This window comes from Colias philodice, chromosome 21 (assembly GCF_061535455.1).
Source record: "Colias philodice isolate Cphi_HAF_F1 chromosome 21, ilColPhil1 Martin Lab GWU primary, whole genome shotgun sequence".
NCBI classification, from domain to species: Eukaryota; Metazoa; Arthropoda; class Insecta; order Lepidoptera; family Pieridae; genus Colias; species Colias philodice.
Window position 1 is genome coordinate 4,650,342 of NC_143106.1, and position 10,489 is coordinate 4,660,830.

Genomic DNA, 10,489 nt, shown 5'->3' on the forward strand with positions numbered 1-10,489 from the left:
TTCCTCACCACAGCTTTTATCATTAACTATAAGAAATAAGTATAATCGTATTCATCGGTATTTAGCACCAGCCTAATCATCGTTATTATTTACTTTAAGAAAAACGAAAAGAAACAACGAGCACACATTATAAAAAGCATTACAAACATAAAGAGGAGCTATAGCGTGTTTCTCAACAAAAAAGGCCAAAGAAACTTAAGATTTTCCGCAGTCATTCTCATTACTTGCCCTGCCTCATTTCGCAGTGCCATTTACGAAGACATTTTTATTTTTAACTCGGAATAGTAACCGTGAATGACACATTGCGCGCGAAAACTGTATATTTTTCGTGAAAATGTGGAGTACTTTTTAACATCTATTTTGTGGGCGTAAAACAAACTTGAGGTTAATAGATTGCGACAAAGTTTTTATAGCAAATTTACATTGTACGAGAAATAAGTTCAAAATATTGACGTTCGAACACGGAACCTCCGTGAATTAGACCATTATTAAAGTGAAGAGTGTATATTTTTGAAGTAGAAATCTGAGAAAGATAAAAAATTAAATTGCTTAAATTATGTCTATTGACCTCATAAATATCTGTAGATCCTAGATTCGACCCATTGAAATTGAAATCAATATTTTTATCATAAAAATCCATTCCACTTCCACGTAATATATACACGTTAATAGAGTAATAGACTTTTACAGATTTTAGATGAAAACCTAACGTGGAGAAATTTAAGTATGTGTGACTTATAAATCTTATTAAATAATTCGAAGTTCAATACTTATTACGTTTAGTTTACATGATAAATACTGACATTAATTATATCATGGATATTGATCAAAATAATCGATTGGCATAACTATAACATCTTTTTGTCGAGACTTGAGAATTCTATCGTCTATGTCTCTCTCTAGAGTATTTTTTATTTATTTTATTTCTTGTTAAAACCACAACTTTCTGATGACCTTCGTATGAGGTCACGTCCACAGGACAGTGTTATTTGAACTATACTTATTAACCAGTTCGAATGTACTTATATATTGAGTACAAAGTAACTAAGTAATAATAATAATGTTTTAGGTAAGTAAAAAAGTTTTTGAGCTTTTTATATTTCGATTTAGATTTCTCGCTGATGAGGAAAATAATACACATATTTTTTTTTAATTTCATTGGTTTTATTATCTCACTATAATTATTCTGCCTTCAATATTCACATAAAATGACTTGTGTGCTTGGATGTACTCTCGTAGTGCGTGTTGGTCGTAACCGATTACTTTGGGATTCTTCTTATTGTCATTTAACATCTGAAAAACATAAATAAATCCTTATTCCTTATGTTGTGGCAATTTGAATATTTTAGTTACGGTATGGAAATGGTAGGTTTTTTCATTCCGTATAAAAAGATACTTTATTTTCCTTCCTCTATCTATTAAATAAATATTAACAGTGTTGTTGTGGAGCATTTTAACCAAAAATATTTTACTCTTTATTAGTAATCTCTTTTTACAAAATATATGAATAAATTATAGCTTAACCAAACCCTTTAACAAACTTTTAGCAATAACATAACCTTTACGAATATTTTATCCTAAAATATTTATTATAATTGGAAACAGGGAGATAAATATACTATGACAATTAATTAAAGAAACTTTTAGCTCAAAACCAATAAAATACCTCATAACCATCACCACCATTTGATAAATAAATAGGTGAAACAACTTGATAAACTTCATCAGGATCCAAAGGAACTTTTGTAGAATTAGAGCTATCCGTCACGAAGACTGCTTCTACTCTGTGGCCTTCTGGTTTAGTTACGTTGTATATTACTTGTAATCCTGAAAGATAAGTTGTAATAAAATATAGGAAAACTCGCTTATTAAGTTATTACATAATGAGAATAAAATATTCCATTAAATATAAAAAACAAATACAAATTAATTCAAAGGCAAATAGATAGATAGAACCACTTAAGTATTTTTATAGGGGATATTTACTTTACGTAAATATAAATGCGTTATTTATCAAATGAGATTATAATTATAACATCTTATAATAATATGTTCTTGATTAGTCAAAAGGTAATATAAATTAATCAATTTTCAATCCCAACTACAATACTCTGGTGGTCCATAATTATTTCTTTTACATCTTACACCCATTATACGTTTGTGGTTTTTGGCATGACCAATTATGTTAAATGTATTTTTTATTGATAAAAAAAAAAGTTAGTCATGAAGCTAATTTCACTAACATACAAAAAACAAGTTTATCAAAAACAAAAACCTGTTTTAAATAAATATTATGATAATTAATGTAATAAGGAAACAATAGTGAAGGCAAGTTTTAGTAGGTTAGAATGTACATATATTTATTACAACCTCCTTCATACGCTCATTAGACAGGATTTATTTTATTATATTTTAAATACCTACCTAGGTAGTTACTTTCGTTTGTGTATAGAAGATCGAAAAACTATAGCACCTACATTATATGACATTTCACATTTGTTTTCCTCGGTAACGCATGATCTCTTGTTTGAAGTTTTAAGCTCTATCTACTTATTCCTTTTTTATAAAAAATACCCTTTTACCAGATAATTTATATTAAGAGTAAAATTCTAAACGCTGCCCCTATTTTCGTACTCAAAAACAATGTATAACATATAATTTCTTCATCACATCATATTCCATGAAAATAAACCTCCACGGATTCATTTGATTAAAATCCAACCCAAATAAACATCAGCCACATTAACATATTATTAACAATTAAATAAAAATATATAATTAATTAATTTCATATTGAAATACATACCAGAAACCTGCAAAAGCCAGGGTCCAGTGAATGTTTTTCCCTCCATTAAATCACTCGCTGACCGCTCCAGGGCTTCATATATATTTCCCGTGTAATTCGAAACTTTCCAAAAAATCCAAGTATGGAAACAATTCGACCACAGAGCCTTGTGTTATATCTAAAACATAATAATATAAATGAAAGAGATAAAATAGAGGTTAAAACATATTGGTTATAAGTTTATAACATATTCTTGATGAATCCTTTCCTTTTTCGTCATAAACGTAATTATCTCCCTACAAGCTAAAACAATATTTTAACATTAGGTATATATAGTTTTTATATCAATGAATATTTGACTATTATTAGATGTACCAAGTTCCAATATCGGCATAATATTTTTAAACTTCCTGAAAACTCCTCAGATGTACCGGAATAAAGAGACAAATTATTATTATCTATTAATCTGAATATTCTTTCATACGATGTAAAAAATATAATATATTATCATAGAACGAATACACAAACGAATAGCAGTAGATGCTGTCAATAATTCAAATCATCTAGATATCCATTGTTTTAAGAGATTGTTATCATTGCGTGAACACAATCTCATGTGAGTCACTTTTGAATTCCATTACTTGCGTGATCTCTTCATGGCATATTTGCGTAAATTATAAGATAAAGTGGATTTAGATACTTAGTGAATGGTACTTTTTACTTGTTAATGTTTTTATATGTCATGTCTATATCCACGTGATTAGGGCCATATCCCTGCCACAAATTGCCACAAATTTGACTTTGGCTAATTCTTCTTGAGTGAACTTGAGATTTTCTACAGAAAATTCACTACTGCGTCAAATTTGTTTTAGATCTTCTAGAAATTTTTTAACTAATAATATCTAAATTTGCGGATTTAAAAATTGTGTTTGTATACTATATGTCTTTAGTAAAAATGCATAAGTACGTTCATCATTGGTCTAATTATTTACATAGATAGTAGAAGCTCTGATACGAATAGAATTAGATGACTGTGTGAAATTTAAGTTGTTATTTTATACCATCCCTAATTTATAAATATTCGAAAGCAGGATTCGAGCCCGCGTCTTTCGTCTTACTGTATATTATTTTATGGTTCTATTAAAAAAGCATACTTACCTCCTTTCGGAAGGATTGCTCTCATATTACTTCTTTGTATGATGCCTACAAATGGTCTCGAACTGTTCAATCTATGTTGTGCCTATAAATTGATTAAGAAAACGTTCTAAGGAGAAAATATGAACTGTACACATCCCCATAGTTAAATGTTACATAACTGCATCAAGTATTACTGAGAAGTTCAATAATTATTGAACATGAATATTATAATGACCTTTTTGAAAGGAAGAAAGCCAAAAAAAAAGCAATTGGTTATGCGTCCCCAACAATGCATTTATCTATAAATTAATTTCTCTAGCGTAGTTTTTTTTATGTTTAGTGTTTTTATTATCTTCATAACATTAAGTTCATACAAAATTTGATTGATGTTTGTTTCAAGCAGTATTAAAGATTTGAAATATTACAGCCAGATTTAACCAGGCAAATACACATACAATGTAATAAGCCATATCTTTATACTTATTTATATTATACACATAATCCATTGATTATTAATTATTACATTGAATAACTCACAACATATTTAATAGCGTCTGTCAAGAAGTTGCCCATCAAGCATTCGCCATGCACACAGTCAGTGTGGTGCATGGCTTTGTCCAAATATCCAATAACTTCTTTAGAAGCATTGTGTATTATATCTGCGTATGGTGCTAGTTCTTCCTTCATTTTCTCATCTGGAAAAGGGACCTTAATGTCTTGAATGTAAGATTCAAAATCGATATGACCACGTAAGCTAATTGGGGATACATTTTCATAAAATAAATACCCATAGATATGCCCATAGATAGGTTTTTAAGATATTCATTTTAAAATGGAATTGCACATGAGTTTATGATTTCATTAAATAATATGTAATAGGTAACTACAGCAATTATAATCCCTTCAATATTTGTCATTTGGACACAAATAAAATAGATATTTAATTCAGGCCGTAGTAAATATGAGAGCTATTTGTAAGGTCTATAAAATGCATGCCTGATTAGGTCCATAACTGACCCTCTGGTATAGAACTGTCCAATTCTATCGGACCCCCAGACCATCTTATGACATTGCCTTCACAGTCAAAGTCCATTGATATACTTCCAAGGTACTTCGTGAATGCGTCTGCTTGTAGAACTAAAACCTGAAAGAAAAACCATTTCAGCGTAATAAATATAATATTTACACTGCATATCTGATAGTATGAGCATTGAGCATGCATTTTTTTGTTATTTTTATTAATTGGCAATCGAAAACAATGTTCATAAAACATGTTCCAGAAAGAAAAAAGACGTGTGGCACTCGGGGACTGCCGCGGTAAAGCTATTGCATGCTATGCCTTCAAGCCACACCTCCGCGCCCATCGGAGTGGGGAGCGTGAGGTTTTTCGTTACTAAATTTCTGGATTCGGTCCCCGCGCTTAAGGCCCGCGATAGAAGCTATGCAATAGCTTAAAAGAGGAAACCTTTGCCTGTTATCTACCACATAATTCTTTGAAATTGCTATTTTCAAAGCTCTGAATCGGGAAGAAAATTAAAAAACTTACCTCATGTGTATCAGAGCTCTTAACAGCCGTAAGGTAAGGGAATATTTGTCTCCTGTCTCTGTGTGAGTGACCACCTACTATAACATCAATGTACTGCCCGTAGTCTTTAGCTATTTCACTGTTGAATAAAATGGCATTAAGAAGTCGAATCAGACTCAAACAAAAAAAAATCTGTCAGATTCTTAATTTTTTAGCACGATCAAGATGATAATATAACTAGTAGGAACTATAAAAATTAAAATATATTTATTAACAGTTCCCAGTTTACTTCCTTCACACAGTCCTTACTAAAACACTTACTGAAACTATAACATGACATCTTTTATTATGCAGGACCGGTGTTTATATAAAAAAAAATTATGAGTCCTGTCAGAATTTCAAGAGGTACCTGTACTTATCTTGATTTCTCACGTATGTGACAGTGATCATCTGAAGAAAGACTGTAACATTAACTTACATGTCCATTGGATATCCACAGTGAGATAGCAGTATAATGATATCGACTCCCATCTCATTTAAATGTTTTGACACTTGGAAAGCAGCTTCCCTTGGATCTGTAAATTTCACGTTTCCCGTTGGAGCTAATCCCTGTAATACAAATGAGAGCTTTAGAATTGTATTATGATCAGAAATTGTTAGTGCTAATGACATTATTAATTTCAATTGTTTTATTTTTTGCAATAGTGCTGAGCCTACATTCTTATAATGCAATTGTTTTATTTTTGCCATCTCTACACGTTGTTATAATAAACTAGAGTTTCATTTATTTATGTTTTGGTAGATTTGAACCATTTTTTAATCTATTTCTTAACGATTTTATTTCAGCGGACATATCAATCAAACACTCTAGGTAAACAAAATACCTTAGTGGCTGTTGTAGTAATGCCAATGATGCCAATCTTTCTGCCGTTTCTCTCTACAATCACATACGGCTTGTATAATCCTTTCAGTATGGGTTCTTCTGAGCAATCCATGTTAGCAGCTAACGCAGGTGCTTTTAGATGAGTCAAATATGGTACCAGACCTTCAATGTCATCGTCGAATTCGTGGTTTCCAATCGCCTAGGAAAATGAGTCAAATTACTTACCTAGATCGTTATGTAACATTTTCATTGTTTCGTAAAACAATTAACCTTAGTATGTTTAAAATATGTACAAATATTAATTCCAAATTTCTCTACTGTATTTTTTTGCATTCCTTTCACAATGTAATAAGTTTCAAATACGTAGTCATTAATACTGCTTATTTATTTATTTATTCATACTTTATTGCTCTGAGATAACTTAACTATGAACTTAATCTAATTATAAATTAAAACAAATGGCGGTCTTATCACTAAATAGTGATTTCTTCCAGACAACCAGTCGTACGGAAAGAAATTAGAGGAGAGGAATAGGGCAGAGCATAAAAATAATAAGTAAGAATATATTATAAAATAGGTACCTAACTATGTATGAGAGTATGTATAAATATTATATTATATTATATTCACAATAGTATTTATAGGAAGGAATAATTCAAGCCATATAAATATAACTTCAATTATACCCACCAATAGTGTGTATTGTCAACCGACAATACCCACTTCAATTACTTCATCGTAGAAGATTAACGAAAAACCTTTCTTACATGAGCATCATGATTCAACAGATTGATGAAGTACTGCGTCACGTTCCATTTCATTGCAGTATACCAGTAGGTACCTTGGAAAGCGTCTCCAGCATCCAACAGTAATGCGTCAGGATGCTGCCGTCTGATCGCTTCGATCTCATACACCATTCGAGGTAGCCCACCAAAACATGTCTCGTTCACGTGGTTACAAATTAACGAGTCGTCTGATGTTTCTTCAAACCTAAAAGAATAATGTTGAAAAAAGATACGTATTTAGAAGACCTACCTATTTAGGCCGTCTAAATAAATTTTGTGTTTGTGTATGATTTTTATGTGATTTTATTGTTATGTGTGTGCACAATAATAACTACTTTTAGTTATTATTATCAAAATATAAGTAGGTAAGTAAAATTTGAATAAAACAGTAGGTAGGTATATCCTATTTGGTAAGTAAAAGTTTAACACAAGGCGACACATGTATCCAGAGGCCAGAGGACGATGACATCAAATACTTCTTCATTTGTACCAAAGATCTTACTTATATGTCAGCGAAGCGAAATTTAAAATATTTGATTTGTACCATTATCACCGTTAAACCTATATATATATAACTATAATCTGCCTCCTAAATCTCATGTTGGGCCTTAGAAATTTAGTTCAACGAACAATTATTTAGAGATTAATCTTACCTAAAAGCTTTCTTTTCATTTAAGGAATGAATGAAATCAGGTCAACACGTAAAAATAAAAAAGCCTTTTACTTCCATACAACCTTTGACAATCAACATTTAATTTAATTCAATTATGTCCAATATCCATGATGAAAAATGTTAAGAAAAATGTGATAAAATTATCCTATATTTGAATTCGGAGTATGAACATGTTAGGTCGTATTTAAAGTTCAAATTTTGGGATCATGGTAGGCCAACTGGACGGCGCGGGCGCGGCGGAAAACGCAGGTTTGGGATTCAGGCTCAAGATCGATTTTTTTTCTTGTCTTTAAAATTTTTAAATATCCATTCACTAGCTAGTATCGGCGGTTACACCGTTACAACTTGTAGTATATTATCTAGTATAGATACAGGGATTAAAAGCTTACATGGACTTGTTACACGCCATTGCAATTACCTACATAGAAATAAGAGATACCTACGCTGCACCTAATTTCGAACTATGTGTGCGAAATAAAAATATAAAGAATATTATGTAATATAAACAGGAATGTTTTATACGTTGTAACTATTTAGTAATCTGTGGTTTTACTATAAATTATAATTATACTCCTTGAGTCTACTATATTCCTATGTAGTCCCACAATATACGGGGGGCATTTTGTTCCGCAAAAATATAGAAGAATGTCTTGGAACAAACCAGTCGTAAAATTAACATAGAACTTCACTTCAGGTAAGTTTGTTTCATTGTACAATTATAATTAGGTAACAAAGGACAATTTACAATCCCCGTGCATATCCCAAAAATATTAAAAAATTAACTACTTATTTAAAATCTGTTGTCTATAAAATATTGCACTCACCTTGCATGGAAATCATTATAATGTATAAGATGTATAGAATGGGTTCCCTTGCATCTTATCACTACACTACAAACACTATTCATAACAAAAAACAACAAAAAATATATTTTCTTCATAATTATTACATGCGTGTGATGTCGATCCTTATAAAATCAATAAGAAATTTTACCAAAATAAATTTCTATCACATTTAGTACAGTTACGCAAGACAGTCACATTAAGGTAAATAATTAAATAATCACTTCTATTAAAATTTGAGAAACAAGATTGTTTGCGGTTTTGTAAATAGGTACTTTTGTAAAACCGCACTATTGTTTAGTGCCTAGTTATATTCGGAATTTTTAAAAGACAAATTAAAACTTGTATTAACTTTGTTTTATTATAATTTTTCGAAAATACACTTAATTTTGTAAAAATTATTCATTTTAATAACCAATATCACGGTTCTCTCAGTTCTTCAGTACTTGTAGATAAATAACATTTAAGTAATATATAAAATTAACGGCTTTAAGTGGGTACTTAGTAGAGAAAAAACAAATTACATTGTCTAGTGTTCGTGGTCACGATCGTATAATTAAAATACATTTTTGGTTTATGAGATACGACCACATGACGAAAAAATATATTAGTTACAATGCACCAAAACAACAATACATTGAGTCTGGAATATAGAAAAAAAGACAAATTAATATATCGTTATTTGTTACATAAATAAACTTAACATAAAATAGAAAAAAAAAACAAAAAACGCACAATCCATATTTTCCAAACGACTGTACCAGTTAGATATCATCCTGCAGACAACCTTTAACATTTAAAACGTGTTTTACGGTTTTAAATTTACATTAACAAACACTTACATATTAATTTGAGCGATAAAATTTTTGAATATTTTTTTTTATACAGAGGCGAGGTAAAAATTTTTTTTTGTTTCAAATGTAGAGAATAATCCATATGAAAAACAAGTCTAAAGATGGATCTTACCGTTCCGTGAATGCAGTGTTGTAACAAAGAAAAATAAAAGCAAGCAGTTTTCAATTTGAATCGTATACTTTACTTTTGATTACGTTCTGTAAGTATCTGACAAACTTTTATAGCAGACATCAAAAAGGAGATGATCCCAATTCAACTGTTTAGTGTTTATATATTTTTTGTCTTTGAATTGCTTTGCTGCTCTAAATGACTTCTTTTATACAAAATCATCGTTTTTTGGAAAATCAAAAAAAACTAGAATTGTCCTCATACATAATTACATTCATATTAACATATCCGGCTAGCGACAAAAAACTTGTAATTTAATACCTATCTAACTAATTACTACCTCAAAATATTTTTTTTATTTTTTAAACTAATCGATTCAGATTTTTTAATCTAGGGTAAGTCCGGGGTAGTTGGCCATAGTTTTTTCTAAGCTCTATCAAAAATGAAATACTGTAGTTTTTGTGATGGTATTTATTTTTTATTAAACTTTAAAGATTCAGCTATGATATTCTAAACATAAAAGTAATAAATTCCAATAAGATCACCTTATTAATTTAAGTTTTTTAAAAATCACAATTGGCCATCTCCCCCGAGGTGTCCGGGCGTGATGGCCATGGCACTAGAGGTAAGATGGCCATAACTCAATTATAGGCTTACGATTCCTATTTAGTCCCATTTCATAGTTTTAAGTCTTCTTTATCTTCTTCGCCGCGTTTTCTCGGTTGGTGTCTCCCCCTTTTCAGTTGAAGTCACTGTGGAGACCGCTTTAGAAGCTTTTTCAACAAGCACGTGTCCCGAACGACTAAACAGCTAAACAGCTGTAGTCCAGATTGATCCATATTAAATACGCAGTTATGAGATAACATCTCATTGTCTTAGATAAGGACGCATTCAAG

At 30.6% G+C, this 10,489-nt stretch overlaps 1 pseudogene across 1 annotated transcript; it reads right to left on the minus strand.

The window, feature by feature from the left end:
• Positions 1–1,152: 1,152 nt before the first annotated feature.
• LOC149478831 (apyrase-like) lies at positions 1,153–8,748 on the minus strand (annotated as a pseudogene). The gene is made up of 11 exons (XR_016317353.1): positions 8,613–8,748; positions 7,098–7,320; positions 6,332–6,529; positions 5,926–6,056; positions 5,469–5,586; positions 4,940–5,066; positions 4,460–4,617; positions 3,944–4,025; positions 2,807–2,963; positions 1,667–1,827; positions 1,153–1,293 (listed from the first exon to the last, which is right to left on the minus strand). The product of XR_016317353.1 is annotated as an apyrase-like (transcript).
• Positions 8,749–10,489: the final 1,741 nt, after the last annotated feature.